Source organism: Manacus vitellinus, unplaced genomic scaffold (genome assembly GCF_001715985.3).
Source record: "Manacus vitellinus isolate BGI_N305 unplaced genomic scaffold, ASM171598v3 scaffold_1_pilon, whole genome shotgun sequence".
Classification (NCBI taxonomy): domain Eukaryota; kingdom Metazoa; phylum Chordata; class Aves; order Passeriformes; family Pipridae; genus Manacus; species Manacus vitellinus.
The window spans coordinates 23,279,054-23,295,038 of record NW_021939396.1 but is presented as its reverse complement, the minus strand read 5'-3'; positions in this window follow the sequence as shown (position 1 = coordinate 23,295,038).

Sequence of the window (15,985 nt, the reverse complement as noted above, 5' to 3'; positions counted from 1 at the left end):
GTTTCCACAGTATGGAAAGCCACCTCTAGAGACAACTGTTGGCTCCCAATCTTCTGGCTGAGCCCCCCTTGGTCAGTGGGGTCAAGCAGCACCTCAGACCCTGCAGCTTCATGGTCCGTTCCCCAGCACTGGCACTGTGAGTCCAGGCTGCAGCCACAGAAGAGAAAAAGGAGTATACAATAGTAAAATAGTTCCTCTCAGACCTTATAGTCTTTCTCCTCCACAACATCCTTGTGGGTTGTTAGAACGTCTCTGGAGAATTTTAATTTTCAAAGGTCTCACGGTGGATAATGTGAGAATAAAACTCTTCCCATAGGAGCTGATGCACTTGCAGCAAAAATAGTCATCCTCAAGGCTGAAATCACTGACAAGTTGAGCTAGGTGATCCATTTGGCATTAGTTGTTTATCATCCCAACTTCGCTGTCTCCTGTCCAGTGTGATCAGTATCTATGAAGCTGCCCTCGGGATTGCAAACAGTTGAGAAGTTTAAAAGGCAATTAGTTGAGACAAACTGCTAATTTATTTGACTCATTTAAAGAGCAAATGGGATTTCTGGGTTCCCACCAAGCTGGTGTTACATGAGTGCACTGAAAGACCCACTGAGGGAAAGACAGGTTGAAGGGAAAACCCTTTTTGATTTCATAGGCTCTGAATCCAGTCTTTGCTTTGGCTTCATGTGTACAAATCTGCAATCGTCCCCCTGTAATCCTCCAGCACAGGATGCATTTCTGCAAAATTTAACTGGAAGTTTTCTGGTAAAACAGTTGGAAAACACTTCATCTACAGAGAAACTTTCCATGGAGTTTATCAGAGTCTCAGCAAACTTCTGCCAGAAAATCTTTTTCAGTAGCAGGTCAAACCAGTCAGACTTAAAAAATTATGTTAGGTCTATGTTTATAATGGGCACATCATGAATTGAGCAGAACTCCAGCTTCCAGATCTGCTCTGCCTGACTCAGAAAAAAGACAATTCCTTAAAAGAGCCTTAGGGCTGAATTTTTCAGGAGTGGCTCTGAGAACCGAGTGTCTTTGCTTTCCTCTCTGGAGACGCTTCAATCTCTACAAAATAGGCTGAATATTCAGAAGTGTGAAATACTCCTTGAAGTGAAATACTCCTTGAAATACTCCTGTGAAGGAGACACAGCCACATGGTCAAAGTTCTCAGTCAGTAGCCTGGTATCGCACATGGATAAAGGTGAGCTTCTTGCAGGCAGACAAAGTGCCATAAACACCTTTCACAGGCACGCACATATATATCTCTCTCATTTTTTTCCAGTAGAAAATGAAACCTTGGAAAGTTTTTGTAGCTTCCAGCACAGAACAGCAAGCTCCTTTTATCTGCAGAGGTCTTGCAGGCCAAGGAAGGCTACTGAGGAGCTCACAGACATGGGTTTACCCTCTCACCTCCTGCTCCACCAGGAGATCCTGCCTCTTGGCATGCTTGCCTCTTCTTTCCACCATTCTCTTTTTATTTCTGTGCTTTTTCTTCTTGCTGTTTGATGTTTTCATCAGCTCCAACCCACAGCCAGGAAAGTGAAAGATGAGCGTCACCATTTCCCCTGGGCTACGACCAGCCAGGCCTGCTGGAGAAAAGAGCCCTCTCACATCCTGTACCTCTGCCACAGCTATCTCCATCTCCAAGGAACCAGAGCTGAGCAGCACCCTCATCCACCCTGCCCCAACTATTCCCCTCAGCTGTGGTTCATGCTTTCCTCTCAGACACTGTGTCTCTCCTGTTTGTCACACACATACAAGGAATCTAAAGGGTTTTTGGGAAAAGCGATGTTAAAATTTTGCTGCAACCTAGAAATGGTTGGTGCTAAACTAAAACTATTTCCCAAAGAAATAGCAGCATGTAGGGTTCACCTTGTCCTTATTGCTAAGGCAGACAAATGTTCAGTCAGCACTGCTTCTCGAGTCAAATAATGACCAGGTAAAATACAAGCTGGTGGACTTTTGGAAATAGGCAAAACATAACTGCCAAAAAATTTTAAATGAAGAAGAAGGTGAAAGTTAATAATACTTCTTTGTCCGTGCTCAAACTTTTAAACTACACCTCCTCCTCTATCAGAAATCCTGATTTGTCAAGAAATCAGTTTTTCTTTCTTTCAACCCATTGTCAGTTTTCTCTTACATCTCTTCACCACAGGAGCTCTGCACATGAAGACACTGTGCCATCAGTCCAGTTTATTTGACTATCCTTAGTGTTATGTCCATTTTGAGAGCAGGTAGAAGTTCTAAGATAGAGACTGTCACTATCAAAAAATGTAGAAAAACAGTCCACATAAATGCACAGAACTCAAGAGTCTTTCAAAACTGGCTTCTTACTTGTAGGGAAACACCTAGCCTTTGTACCCAATTATGATCACAAGATCTCCAATTTTTAAATGAAATCTTTCTATTCTTTCTCAACAAAAATCTTCATAATTTCCCTGAAGTGGAAAACACTCAGATTCCCTCTTTGTATTTCTCAAACCAGCTTAGTTATTTTTCCAGATCCTGGAATTTCTCAAAGATGGTAAATATCCATAACAAATCTGATCAACTAATTAAGCCTTCCTGGTTTTACCAGCAGTCACAGTTTCTACAGCACTAAACTCATGCCTGTGCCCAGGAAATGACATTTCTTAAGGCTACATTAAATTAATGAAAACAGTTTGGAGAATCATAAGCTCTTAAAACTTTAAAGCCATTTCAACTCAGTCAGATAGAGCTTGGGTTGAGGATTCTCAGATGTGGAGCTCCCTGTAGCTCCCCTCACCTGCTGAACCAATGCCAACGTATGAGCCAGTGGAATATGCAGTTTGTAGTTACTGCATCTCCAGATGATTACCTAAATAAAGCCCAACCAGCAAAATAAAGCTTAATTTTTAGTTCAAAAATAGGAAGGTCTGCACTTTTGAGAAGGGCCTGGTTGTTCTGAGCAAGAGTCTTGAAATACAGTCTTTATTTTAGATGTCCCTCATATCGCTTCACTAGTTGCAAAACAATATTAATAAGAATCAGTTCTGGAACCAGAACACTTCATTTTCATTAGTCAGTACAAATGATCTTCTTAGTACCCTGCTTCTGACAGATCTTGGGTTTTCAGTTAACAAGCACCAAAACCTGCCTCACTAACATTGAGCAATAACATCCTGAATAATCACAGGAACTCATTTATCATTAAAAATTCATATTTCAAAATCAGCTGCCATATCATTTGGCACATTGAAATAATTGTATTATATTTAACCCCTCAATAACTCAGCTACCTAAATCATTTCCAAATTGTATCTTCCCTTCTCCAAGGCTTTCATTAGGCTGACAAATATCTGTGCCAGTATGTGAGCTCTAAGTTCCTTGGAACAAATGGTCTTCTTGCAATGTTATTGCCAGCTGATGGCAGAAGCAGGATGAGCCATTTGTTTGCTTTGTGAGGCTGGCTTTCATTGTCCTGAATTCAACACTAATATCTTGATAATCCTGCATTTAAATCTATGGACACTAATGCGCCCCTTTTTGGATCTTGTCACTGAAGTATCAAAGGCTTAGAAAGGCTGACAATAATTTCCCCATCTGTAAGGTTCACAAAAAAAATGAGGATTAAAATCTTCACAGTGGATAGGTTGTAAATTATGTATTTATCTGGACATTACTATGAGTAATTCTGCTTTACTTGGAGTGCTATGATCCAAAGTTAGAAAAAGATTAAGAGATTAATTTCCTTCTTGATTCATTATTGCACATTTTGTTCTTTTTTTTCTTATGTTTCTACTCTGTTTATGTACTAAAAATGTTTTATTCATGGATCCTTACATAATTGTCCATGACCGTGGCACAAGATACATTCAAATGCCTTGACATTTCAAATACACATCTCATTTCATACTGTTTAGGATTACGCAGACAATAACTGCATAATGTTCTTGTACTCTGATGGTGTGACACCAAAACAATAAAAAGTACCAGTTCAAATTTTGCAGCATAATACTTTCCTGTTGCAAAATGTTCAGAAGATTGGGCTCGTTGCCCTACAAGGCTCTGTTTGGGAATGACTTTTGCCCAGAGTTTTTTCACTTTTCTATCTTTCATAAAGTTAAAAGAGGGAAGGGGGAGAGGAGCAGGAGGAAAGAGTAGATATCCACATCAAAATTTTCAAGGGATTGTGATACCTCTCACTGACAGGTTTTTCATCACAATGCCAATTGCGATCAGTATAAAAGTTATGTTTGCCTGGATAAGAATTTGCAGTGCAGTTGGAACGACACAGGAATCTTCTACAGCACTCATACAAATGTATAGTCATAGCATACAATAAACCCTCTAATTAGTTCAGATATGACATTGCTCTCTATCCCAATTTACTGGTAAAGTTAAGGGATGGTGCGTGCTTGTTTTGAATACATTAGACACTTTGTTCTGATCACATTCTATGCACATTTCACAGAGGAAAATACATCTGCTCCACCAGTGATATAAAATGGGTATTTCCTTAGGGGTGTGTAAAGTGTGTACAAATCTCAGCATCTGCCTGAGATTTGCATAGATGCTGGTACATAGGTCACTGGTGCACTTAGTTTTCTCTGTCGTCTGGGAGTAATGCTGGTTAGCTCTCAATGCCGCAAGGAGATCATAGACATTTTTTGCTTACATGTGTAGAGCTTTATTCTGTTGTGCATGGGGATCTGTGTTGCATTCCTAGTTTAGCTGTGTTTCTACATATTTAGAATTAAAAGCTGACTTTGTATGGTATTGCTGGCCATTGTTTATGCACTCAGATTAGTTTCACCTTTTATGTTAAATTAATAATTCACATATTTTGTCCATCAATGAATCATAACAAGTCTGTATGTTGAAAATATTTGTCAGAGCTCACAGAAAAAGACCCTTTTGTATAGCTTATTGTCTTATATTAGCTCACTTTTTTCTCAAGACATTCCCCCTGCAGCAATCCCCACTGTAAGCCATTAGCTGTGCACATCTGCCCACTCTAATGACCACTCTAGTGTACACATACCTGACTGCCATCTAATTTAGACATCACCCATAGGACACTAATATTAATGTCTCTGGGGCCAGCTAACTCCTGGATTATTGACTGGCTACAGTTATCACTTCATTTGGTCTTTGGAGGTGAACCAAGCGCACCTGAGGTCATAAATAGGTCAAATGATTATACAGTTTGCAAAGGAATCAAGTATTTTTGTTACCCTAACAAGAATCAAAAATACACTTTCTAATTTGTTTTGACAGGGAATCCAATTGCTTTGCCTTTATGCAATGTCCCCTTTGTGTAGCTATGAAAATGCAGCCAATTAGGCATAAAATTCTTTTTCCGTATGAGCAGCAAGTTAAATAAATTGATGCCATTTAAAATTAACACAAAAAAAAGAAAGAAAATTGATGGTATCAAATATCTGATAATCAATCTTTTATTTTATAAAGAAAAGAAAAAGGAAGAAATCAGGGCTGCTATTTCTAATTAAAGTAGTAAATAGAGATGTGATAAACAGCCTAAACAGTTGTAGGGAGGTAAACACACGGAGAAGAAAGAGCTATTTAAGCTAAAGGAAAATGGTGGTATGAGAACAAATGGGTATAAATTGTTCCTGATTATGTAAGACTGGATTTAGAAGACCATTTTGAGCCATTGGAAGAGTGGGTTCCTGAACAGCCCTCTAATTAATATTAGAGTGGGGAAAAATGCATAATTTGGGTAAATTGAAGCTTGATAAATAAATTCTATAACCTATTTTTATCTGAGAGCAAGGGATTGCACAAAGTAATCAAGGACTTCCCTTTCAGTCTAAATTTGTGAAAATTGTGTTTGGACACTAGGCCAAACTCATATCTATTGCAGAAAGCACAGCTCAAGAGATATTTGTGCCACTACATATTTTTACATTGAAAGCAAATCCACTTCTCTCTAGAAAAGGAAGAAACCACCTTCTTCCCAAACATAACAAACAAATTTGAGTTAATACCAGTTCTGAATTTGGCCCATTGCGGAACAGATTCAAGTGTTCACATTTGTAATGGAAGATGTTCAGCAAAGCACCCTTTGAGATAAATACTCAATTGTAGCAAGTAAATGTGACAGAACAGAAAATTCTGGGGTTTCTTCTAGTATGGACACTTATGTGCATATGAATCCAGTGGAAAAATTGAGGTAGAGAGGACCACCTTAGGATGCAGCTTGGATTTTGCCTGCTATAGATTTATGAGAGAAGATAAAATATTTTTGTACAAAAAATAGAGTGGTTGAACACACAAAAAACCGTAAATTTTCACATAAATCAGCAAATATACTCAAGAGCTGAGTGGGCTTGACCCTATACATCTCCAATCCTATTTGCCTTCAATGTGAGCTTAGCATTTACAATCAATATTTATAAATGGATCCATGCCAAGATGCCTGCACTAAAAAATGTAAGTGGATACTGTATTATAACATTTTGGTAACAAAAGATAAAGGAAAAGTAATGTATCAGCTCTTCTGTCCATTTATTTTTGTTTGTTTCAGGGTAAGAAGCAGATACGTGGCTTTCTTCAACCAAATTGCTACAAAACCTGTATTACAGCGAAAAAGGCCAATGCTATAAAACTATGTGCTTTCCTTTTTAAGTGTGTTGCTTTCATGTTACCAACTATTGTACTAAACATTCTGTAAAATCCCAGGAAAGGATAGTCATTTATAGACATTCTTTTGTTAGGTGTTTCTCATTGCATGAAGAGTCATCAGTGATCTGCCCCTCGCCTGCCTTTGACTTTGGATGAAAGTTCGCAACTGCTTAAGTATCAGCACGAGAGGGGATGAAGAAGGCAGCTGCCTGTTCCACTGATCCTCGGGAGAGCTCGGTAAGATGTGTCGAGACACTCAGGAGCCGTTCCAAATGTGGAAATCTCCCTTGTTCTCATCACACACAGCAAGTACACAAGTACCACAATAGATGGGGAGTGATGAGGCTTTAAAAAAAAAAAGACGAAGAGGAGTAATATTGTTACAAATAGCAGCTGCATCCCCAGAGTACCACTGCAGCTCAGAGAACTGTTGTTCTGGGAATGGCTTTGCTATTAGTACTAAAAATTAAGCAGTCTCACTAGATGTGACTAACAGTTTTTAAACTGTCAAAGTGTTTCATATACAGTAGCTCTGTTTCCCAATTCCATTTCCTCATTAACCAAGCCAGGAAAAAAATGACTGCACTAATTAGTTCTCTTTCGGCTTTTTTTTCTTCTAATTACGCTAGCTCCCCTCCCCCTGCCTGCATGTATCAAAAAATGTCACCAGCTTGGGGGAGAGATTTGTGCAAGCCCTGGCTGAAGGATCAGGACCAGAGCTGGAGCAAGCACTGATTCATTCCTTCTCCTACACAACAGGAACACCAGAGGTGGAAACCCGTTCCTTGAACATTGGATCGAATGCAGTGGTTCAGCATCCCTAACCATTTGTACTGGTTTGGGCTGCAGTAGAGCAAATTTTCTTAATAGTAGATGGTATAGGGCTGTATTTTGGACATGTGATGAGAGTGTTGATAACACAGGGATGTTTTAGCTATTGCTGAGCAGAGCTTATACAGAGTTGAGGCCTTTTCTGCTTCTCACCCCAGCTCACTGGCAAGGAGGCTGTGGGTGCACAAGAGGCTGGGAGGGGACATAGCCAGGACAGCTGACCTCAACTGACCAAAGGGATGTTCTAGACCATATGCATCATGCTCAGTAATAAAACTGGGGAAGTGTGAAGGTTGGTGGAGACTCCTGTTGTTCTGAGCACCAGTCAGTTTGTGGTGAGAATTTGTTCCCTTTTCCATCAATTCTGTTTCTGAACAGGGGGTGGGTTTGAGGTGGTTTTCTCATTCTTGCCCTTATTATTCTCCCTCACATCCAACTTGCTGGGGGAGTGAGCAAGCGGTTGTGTGTTCCTTTGCTGTCTACTGTGGTTAAACCACACCACCATCTCAGGGCTTTGCTCCTTTGTGGTAGCCTGCTTTCTCCCACAGACATGCTCTGCTGCTGCTGAGCACAACAGCCTCAGCAGTGGAAACCAACACAGGGAATACATTGGCACCTCCAGCAGCTCCTGCCTTCCTGCCCAGCTGCAGCAGCAGGTGTGCATGGGATGGTCACACATCAGCACATTTTTTGCACACAGATTCCAGGCTTGTTGAGGCTTTTGTTAACACCACGGTAAATAAGGATAATAATGCCCCTTTATCAGCATTTTCCCCAGTCTTAACTTCCTTTCTTCTCCTCAACCACAAAAATGCCTGTTTTTCAGACACTACCTTGTCACTAGTATTTTACAGAAGAAAGAGAGATGGAAGAAATTGTTACTATTTTACAATTACCTTCACAATACAACAAGCATGTGCAAGGTGAAAGGCCGTGCAATGACAACAGTACAGTTGCAGCTGCTGCCTGCACCTCACATCCCCTGTTCAGCCTGCACTCACACAGCCTGTTGGTTTGACTTTCAAAAAGATCCCACTTAAATAACTATGTACAAACCACTCCCTCATTTGCCAAGAAAAGAAAGCTCATTTGCACTGCACAACACTGGATATCATTTAATTCAACCAACTTGAGAGGTTTGCTGCATTGCACAGACACCTGTGAGATGAACCAGCCATCCCTCACTAACATATACACATAACATGCACCTGCAAGTCCCCTTCTCTACTTTTTGGAACAAATGTATAGCACTAAAATATTGGCATCTTCCAGACCTTTTAGAAAGTCCTCAAATTCAAAATGATGCCTGAACTAATGAGATGATGCCTGGGTAAGAAGTTCTTTGGTGCTATTTCATTATTACTCTGATTCTTAAGAGGGACAACAGGAGTTCCAGTTTGCACTAACTGGGTAAATGATCTTAACAGGAGTGATGTCTGTACACTCAAAACTGGATTGCAAGCTATTGTCACTGAGCCCAGCCAGGCACTGGATGGTTTGATGTCTGTTTAATTAATTGAACCACTTTTCAACTGATATCTAAATAAGGAATAGTTCCACATGACATCATTATTTCTCTAAGCATCCTTTTAATTCCTCTGCTTTACTGCCCTGTGAGTGCTCAGCCCTCCTCGCCACTCAAAAAAATAAATGTCTGGAGAGCAGACATTGCTGGGTTTTGTGCTGACTGCCAGAGAATCCAGAGACCATGGCAGAAGTGCTCTCTGGCATCTTCATCTTCACATGAGAGCTTTTCATTCCTCCTCAGCATGCACAGGGGTGCACCCAACAACATTCCCCCTTCAAGAGCAGATGCTCTGTCTCCGGTAGCTGCTGGGAAAGCACAGACAGCCCTGTTTAAGCCCCTGCCTCCAGTTCTGCCATCTTCCCCTGCCCTTGATCCTGCCTGCCGGGGTCTCTTGCCCCAGGAAAAGGAAGAGGAAAGGAGAAGGGTCACAAAGGACATGTTCAGGGAACAAGACAACCCTGCTAGCATGCCTCAGCCTGGGCTGAGCCTTCCTGCCTGTCCTAAGCCTGGCCAGTCACCAGTCATTCACTTTCACTTACAGTCACTGTACATGTCTTCTGCTGCCCTGCCTCCAGCTATGGTTAGCCATGTTCTCAGTCTTTGGGCAAAAGATGTGACAGAATGCATTAGATTTTAATAGAAAAGACTCTTGATTGAGTTTATTGTGAAACTTTAAAAAGTTTTTGGAGGAAAAGCTATGCAACCAAAAGAACCAACCTCTTATAACACTGAATATTTTCAATTTATCACTGGTCTTGGAAATATTTTTTAGATTTGACCTTAAAAATGCAGATCTTTCAAGAAAAATGCATGTTTTATTTTATTTTTTGTTTATATCTCAGTTTTATTTAAACAGGAACTCACAATCATAGTTTTGCTTTGAAATGCTAAGTAGCTTGCGGTTCAGAAGTGCAAAATAATTTAAAGAAGCATTGTTATACACATAACAATACAATATTTTAATAGTATTTAGTTCAATTCAACAGCAAAAATTAAATCTAAGATCCAAATAAGATGCATAAATCTGCAACTGCCACACTTTAAGCTCCAGGTCGGTATGCAGAATTCTGCACAGTCAGGAATATCTAAGACCAGAAAACAGAGTATTTTTCTCTTCAGGTGTTGATATCATAAGGAAAGCAAATTATTTAACAAATGTGCTAGATTTTGCTCTTCCTTGCACTAGTGAAAATCTAGAGTAGCCTGAAATTAGTTTCATCATCCAGGACTTTCAATGCAGCTGAAAGCAGAATGTTACCTTGTCTCATCACTGAGATTTTTTAGCATTTTTGTACTGGTCTGTTTTTCAAACATGCATTTTTTTCTTTTTGTTTACAAAAGAAATTTGAGTAACACAATTGTTGAACTTTCTTTGCCTATTACCACTATTGGTATGTGCACTCTACCAAAAGTAACAAGTTTAGACAAGGATAGAGGAGCAGAAGGATAATTTTGCTTTTCTCCATGAAAATAACAAAAATATTTAAGAACAAGAGAAGATTGCTGCGAACTAAAATCCTGACTTCCTCCCCTGTTGTGAGAACTATAAACCTCTCCAACTACGACTGAGGGGTCTAGGCCAGAGCTTGTAGTGATGACAACAGGTTAGTGAACAAGAAGGGAATGAGCTTATAAAGTACAAAAGTAATTCTCTGTAATGGTTTTGAGTCTAGGCCTTCCTTCCTGGCAACCAGGAAGGAAGGAAGGAAGTATTCCATCCTATTCCTTTACATAATCAAACATATAAATAGACAGAGAGAGAAGCCTCTTCCTCTCTTCCCTTCCAGCGAGGTTTGGAGACAGCAGACTCCCGCAGCCGGTCTCACTCCTGTGGGGGAGCTGAGGGCTGGCCGGGCCTATGGGGCCCGTTGTTTCTGCTGATCTGGGCAGATCTGGTAGCGTGGCAGCAGGGCGTGATTGTGCTATCTCAAGGAAAGTATTAAGATTTTCTTTGGCTAGTTCTTTATTGAGTGTGTATACCTGGTTTTGGGTTTTTTTATTTTGTCCCTTTTTCCTTTACCCTTTTCTGTTTACGGGTGTTGGGGGTTTCTTTCTTATGTGTGTATAGTTTTTGTAATTGTATATAAAAGTAATATAAGTGTAAATATATTTATATATTGCTTTAGCTTTCTCTTATTTTGGTTCTCTTGGGTTTTTTTCTTTTCCCTTGGTTTTGGGGGGGAGCGCTTGCGGTGGGGTTTGGAGACTTGGCAGGGAGACAGCTCTAAACCACCACATTCTCACAGTGTATTTTTCAAGCTGTACACACCACACTCAATAAATAGCTGATCCAAGTGAGTATGCTTCAGGAGATGTTGCCTTTCTAAGCACAAGAATGCCATGTATCTTCACCATACCTCATGCTCCGTATTTGTTCAACATCATTACACCTTCAACATGAGATTTAACTTTCCTCTGTCCCACCAAGCACTCTCCTGAAATTATCTATATCCCTTACTTTACACCACTTGCCATTCACAGTAATCCAGCCCCCAAAGTCCATCTATCAATCTGTGGCTCAGGCTGTGCCTCTGTCCATAGGTGTTTTCCATTCAGCCTATTTTTCCTAGAGAAGACAGAGATGCAAGTTCAAGGAGCAAACACTGTTCAAACAGCAAGAATTTGCCTTGTCTGTGTCCATGTTTCCTTCTGGGTCAAGTAATGCTTGAGAGACTTCTGTGGTGTCTAGACTACCCTAAAGCATGGTGACAACCAAAGAGATAGATTTGTGTGCAGAAACAGATCCACAACCTCCTAATTTCCTTAGTGGCATTTGATATTGACACTTTGTCATATACCTAAGGTATTTTTAGCAAAGGAATAAATATAAATAATGTTCCTGCATAATTAAGTTCCCATTTTGGCTGCATTTAAGTCAGTTGTTGCAGTTGCACTCTACTTTTGACAAGTGAGCCGCTAACATAAATTCTTTTGTTTGCTTGCCTATGGACTGGAATGAAAAACAATAGCTTAAAGAGATTAAATTCTGGATTTGGTAACAGAATTCTGAAATAAGCCAAGATCAGAATGTAATCTGTGGATTGTTTTTTATTTTATTTAAATAACACCCTACTGCAATTTCACTCAACTCTATTGATGTAGAATAGCCACCTTTTAAATGAGCAGTCAAATAGATTGCTCTCATATCAGCTTTATTTTATGAGAGAAATTGTGTAATAGTACCCAGCTGCTTTCCCTCATCACCTCTCTTCTACACATGACCCTTATCAGGACTAGTCATGTGAACCACAGCTACTGTCTAAAGCCTGTACCTGCTGTAACAGCTAATAAAAGACATCACTGCAGTCATCTGTTTGGTGTTCAGGCTCAGAAGACAAGAAATAGGTGAATTCTACATTGCTCTGGTTAGTGAAAGGCAGGATCTGTTAACTAGCACTTGTTCTGATCTACAGTGCTGAAGTCTCCCAGGCTTAGGTCTGAAATGGTGTGACCACAAATTTGCCAAAAGATATTATACTGTGCTTAGCTTCATTCTTTTAACTCTTGGTCACTGACAACCTTCCAGTTATTAGTCTCTTGGGCAGCGCTGTGCCACTTATTGAGCCATCTGTCCTCCCAGTTTTTCCCTTAAAATTTTCAGCCCATCACCATAGTGCATCTATGAGAAAATTTACTTCTCTCCAATCTACCTGTGAATTTTGTTAATAGTACCCATGGAAAAAAATTATACAGCAGTAAACTTTGTAATCTTAAATAGTTCTTGATGTGTACAAAAGCTTACAATACATCAGTCCCATCTGCACCTAGACCACTCAACACTTACTTTCCAGCCAGACTATACCCTTTTTCATTCCTGGCTTACTCTCTTTCTTTCTCACCTCTTCTGGTCTCCAATATATGATGGATTTTTTATAACTCTTGCAGTAGCTAAGCTCGTTTCCCAAAATCACCCTAATCTGCAATTGAAACCTGGTCATTTTCACAGCAAAACTTAGTCACTCAAAAATAGTTTCAAGTCCCCAGCTTCGGAAATAGAATAAAAAAACCCTGTAATGTTTGTTTTCTTCCACACTGCTACCTGAAAGTCTGCAAGTTTAAAATTACATTGAATTCACTTGTACTTAATGTCAAGCAAGTACCTTTAAGATCTTCCCAGGTGCTGTCTGCAGAAAAAAAATCTGCAGAATGGCATCATTTATTAAACTCTGTTTACTGATTCAGCAATAGTAGTAAGTGTTCAGATGCTTACTTCCTACATTGAAATAAATTAATAGATTTACTCTCAGCTACACCACTTTAACTCAAATCACAAAGCCTGACTGAATATGCAGCATCTCAGGAGAATCTATAATGCACAAAAAAACCCCAGAAGATGAGCTGGCTTTCCTCCAAGAGGAAAGCTAAGTGCCAAAAGAACAGGCAATATTAGCAGTATTAACATGTTTATTGCTTTCCTATTATTATTATTAGCTCTGCCCAGAACATGCTGGGTATAGCTAATAATTTTGCTGCACAAAAATCAGTTCTCTCTGAGTCTGGATCTACTTCTTTTCCACTTTTAGAGCCAGTACTGCTAAAAGACACCTTGGGCCGCTATATTTGCTTGCATAAGATCTAAGGGAACATCTGCTAAATAAGGGTAACCCCAGCATGGCAGAGCCTTCTTGTTTATAGACCCCCATAATCCTGTGTCAGGGAGAGGAGTGAGGCTGGCCTGAAATTGAGTCTCCTGATCCTGCACTTCTAACACTAACACCATCTCAGGTGAGGGCCACTTTCTGTGCTGCTGGGGCAAGGCAAGGTGCCTACACACAGATGAAGGATCCAGGTACAGGTAATTCATCAGATGAGTCATGAAGAATAGCAGAAAGGAGAAATGACTCACCAATGTTGGGATCTACAGAGCACTGCCAGCCCTCAAAGATTTTCATACACCATGAGACATCCACAGCCTTCATCACCCAACTCAGTTCCATGTATCAGAGATAATGAACTCTGGAGCACCTGAGCCATGCACTCAAACAATTGCACTAATTACTTTTCAATACAGTTGCTTGAAGAGGAAAATCAACAGTTGTGTTTTACTCAAGGAGACATTGGAAGCAAAGAAGAACATGGAGTAAGACTAATTAGAAGCCAGACCAGTCCAACTATGCAGCAGAAGGGGCCGCACGTCTCTAGAGCACAGCCTCTGCTGACTACCACAGCAAGCCACTCTAAACTTACTTAAAATCATGTGAGTAAAACCATTTAGTAATTTCATTTAATTATTTATCATAAAAAGTACTATTATATTCTATTCAAAAACTGTGTTCACAGCTTCTGAAAACATGCTGTTATTTCATTCTCACACAGAAGTTTTATTCATAATGTGATAAAACGATCAGAGACTCTTGAAGACTCTGTAATGGTTTAAAAAAAGAAACTTCAAAATTAACTGAAGTTGAACTGGGATAATCTTTGGAATGAAAATTCCTAATTATACCATTAGATAACTTAAGACCATTCAAGAAGACCTGTTGTTACCTACTGTGCATAGAGCATAAAACCGATTTCAGCTGAAAAGCAAAACCATCAAATTCAGATAGAAAAGGCCTGCCTTGTGATAGGGGTACAGCCTTCCTCTACATTGTGAGCCAAGGTAGAGAAAGGTTCCCCATAGCAGTCTATAAATATGCTTTTAATCACAGACATCATGGTGGCAATACGATTCGAGATGTTAAAGTAGTCTGCCTGCCACCGAGCTCTTCTTTCCTCCCAGACATCCCTCAAGGAGTCCTAGTTAGACAACTCTTGTTAGAGTAAGACTGTGCAGGAAATCACAAAAGATGATCTAATCTTTCATGGCTATGTGACAAGAATAACTTTCAGTCATCCAGAATATGGACTTGAACAGATCTGCAAACAAAGTCCTCTGTACTCCTTAAATTCTCTAAAGCACCTACACCCCCAGCCTATTTTAATAGGGTGTGTACTTTCACCACCTAAACTCAGTTTAGCACCTATCATATTCAGTGGAAGGAAACAGGCTACTCAAGAGGGTGATTTCTGAGGAGTAACATCTGATTTACACCAGGTCACAGGAGGAAGCATTTAGACTTTAAATGCTACACTCCAAGCCTATGTTGTAACTATTCAACTAAAGCTCTTACAAAAGGGGACTTGGTACCCTGTGTTGTTGCTCAGCAAAGTCAGTGGGGAAATTCTGCATCTGTCAAAGGCAATAAAATTTCCCTGCAGCACAGACAGCCTTTTACTTGGTTAGCTGTGAAACAGTTCATGGTTAGAAAGTTTTCCAGCCTCAAAATCTGAAAACTAGGGTTCGAGACGGGCACAGAAGCCACATACCCATTACTACTGCACATGATTCAATAAAACAGCAGGAGAACATATATTTGTAAATATTTTTCCAAATAATAATAGAAAATCCTTACAAGGGATTCCAAACCTTTTCATGCCTAAGTGGTATAAATATGAAGTAATTCCACTGGAATTCACGGTGCTCCAGGGCTGTAAAATCTGTATCAGTGATCAGAGACTCAAATTTATTCATTTTTTGGCACATCTACTAACTTTATGTATTTGACTAAACTGCTAGGTGTAATTTAACCAAGAGAATAAGCATTATTTGAATTTGTAGACTAAACGATTGCATGTCCTGGGAAATATTTCTAGCAGGTGCACTTTCATCTAAAACAGATTTAGCTGGGGCATCATTGCTAAGATTGTTGGCACCTGGCTCTTTATCGTACAACAATCTAGGAAGAGTTATGGCAAAGGAACAAATCGGTTCTGGAGCAGACAATGTGGATTAGGCTCTGGGTATGTGTAAACCCAACATATCCAGCTGCATTATAGGTATTAAAGAGTTATATATACCCACTGGAAGTGTACCAGGGTTCTGGCAGAAGTTCAAGAATCTCTGAACTTATATAAGCCCCAGAAGACTTGTTTAATAACCAAAGTGTGTGGGGGGGAAGGTTTAGCATATCAGCCATTTTTTGTTCTTATATAACAAAGCTTTTTTTTAAGCAATGAGACTGAATTTTCACTATGAAAGCC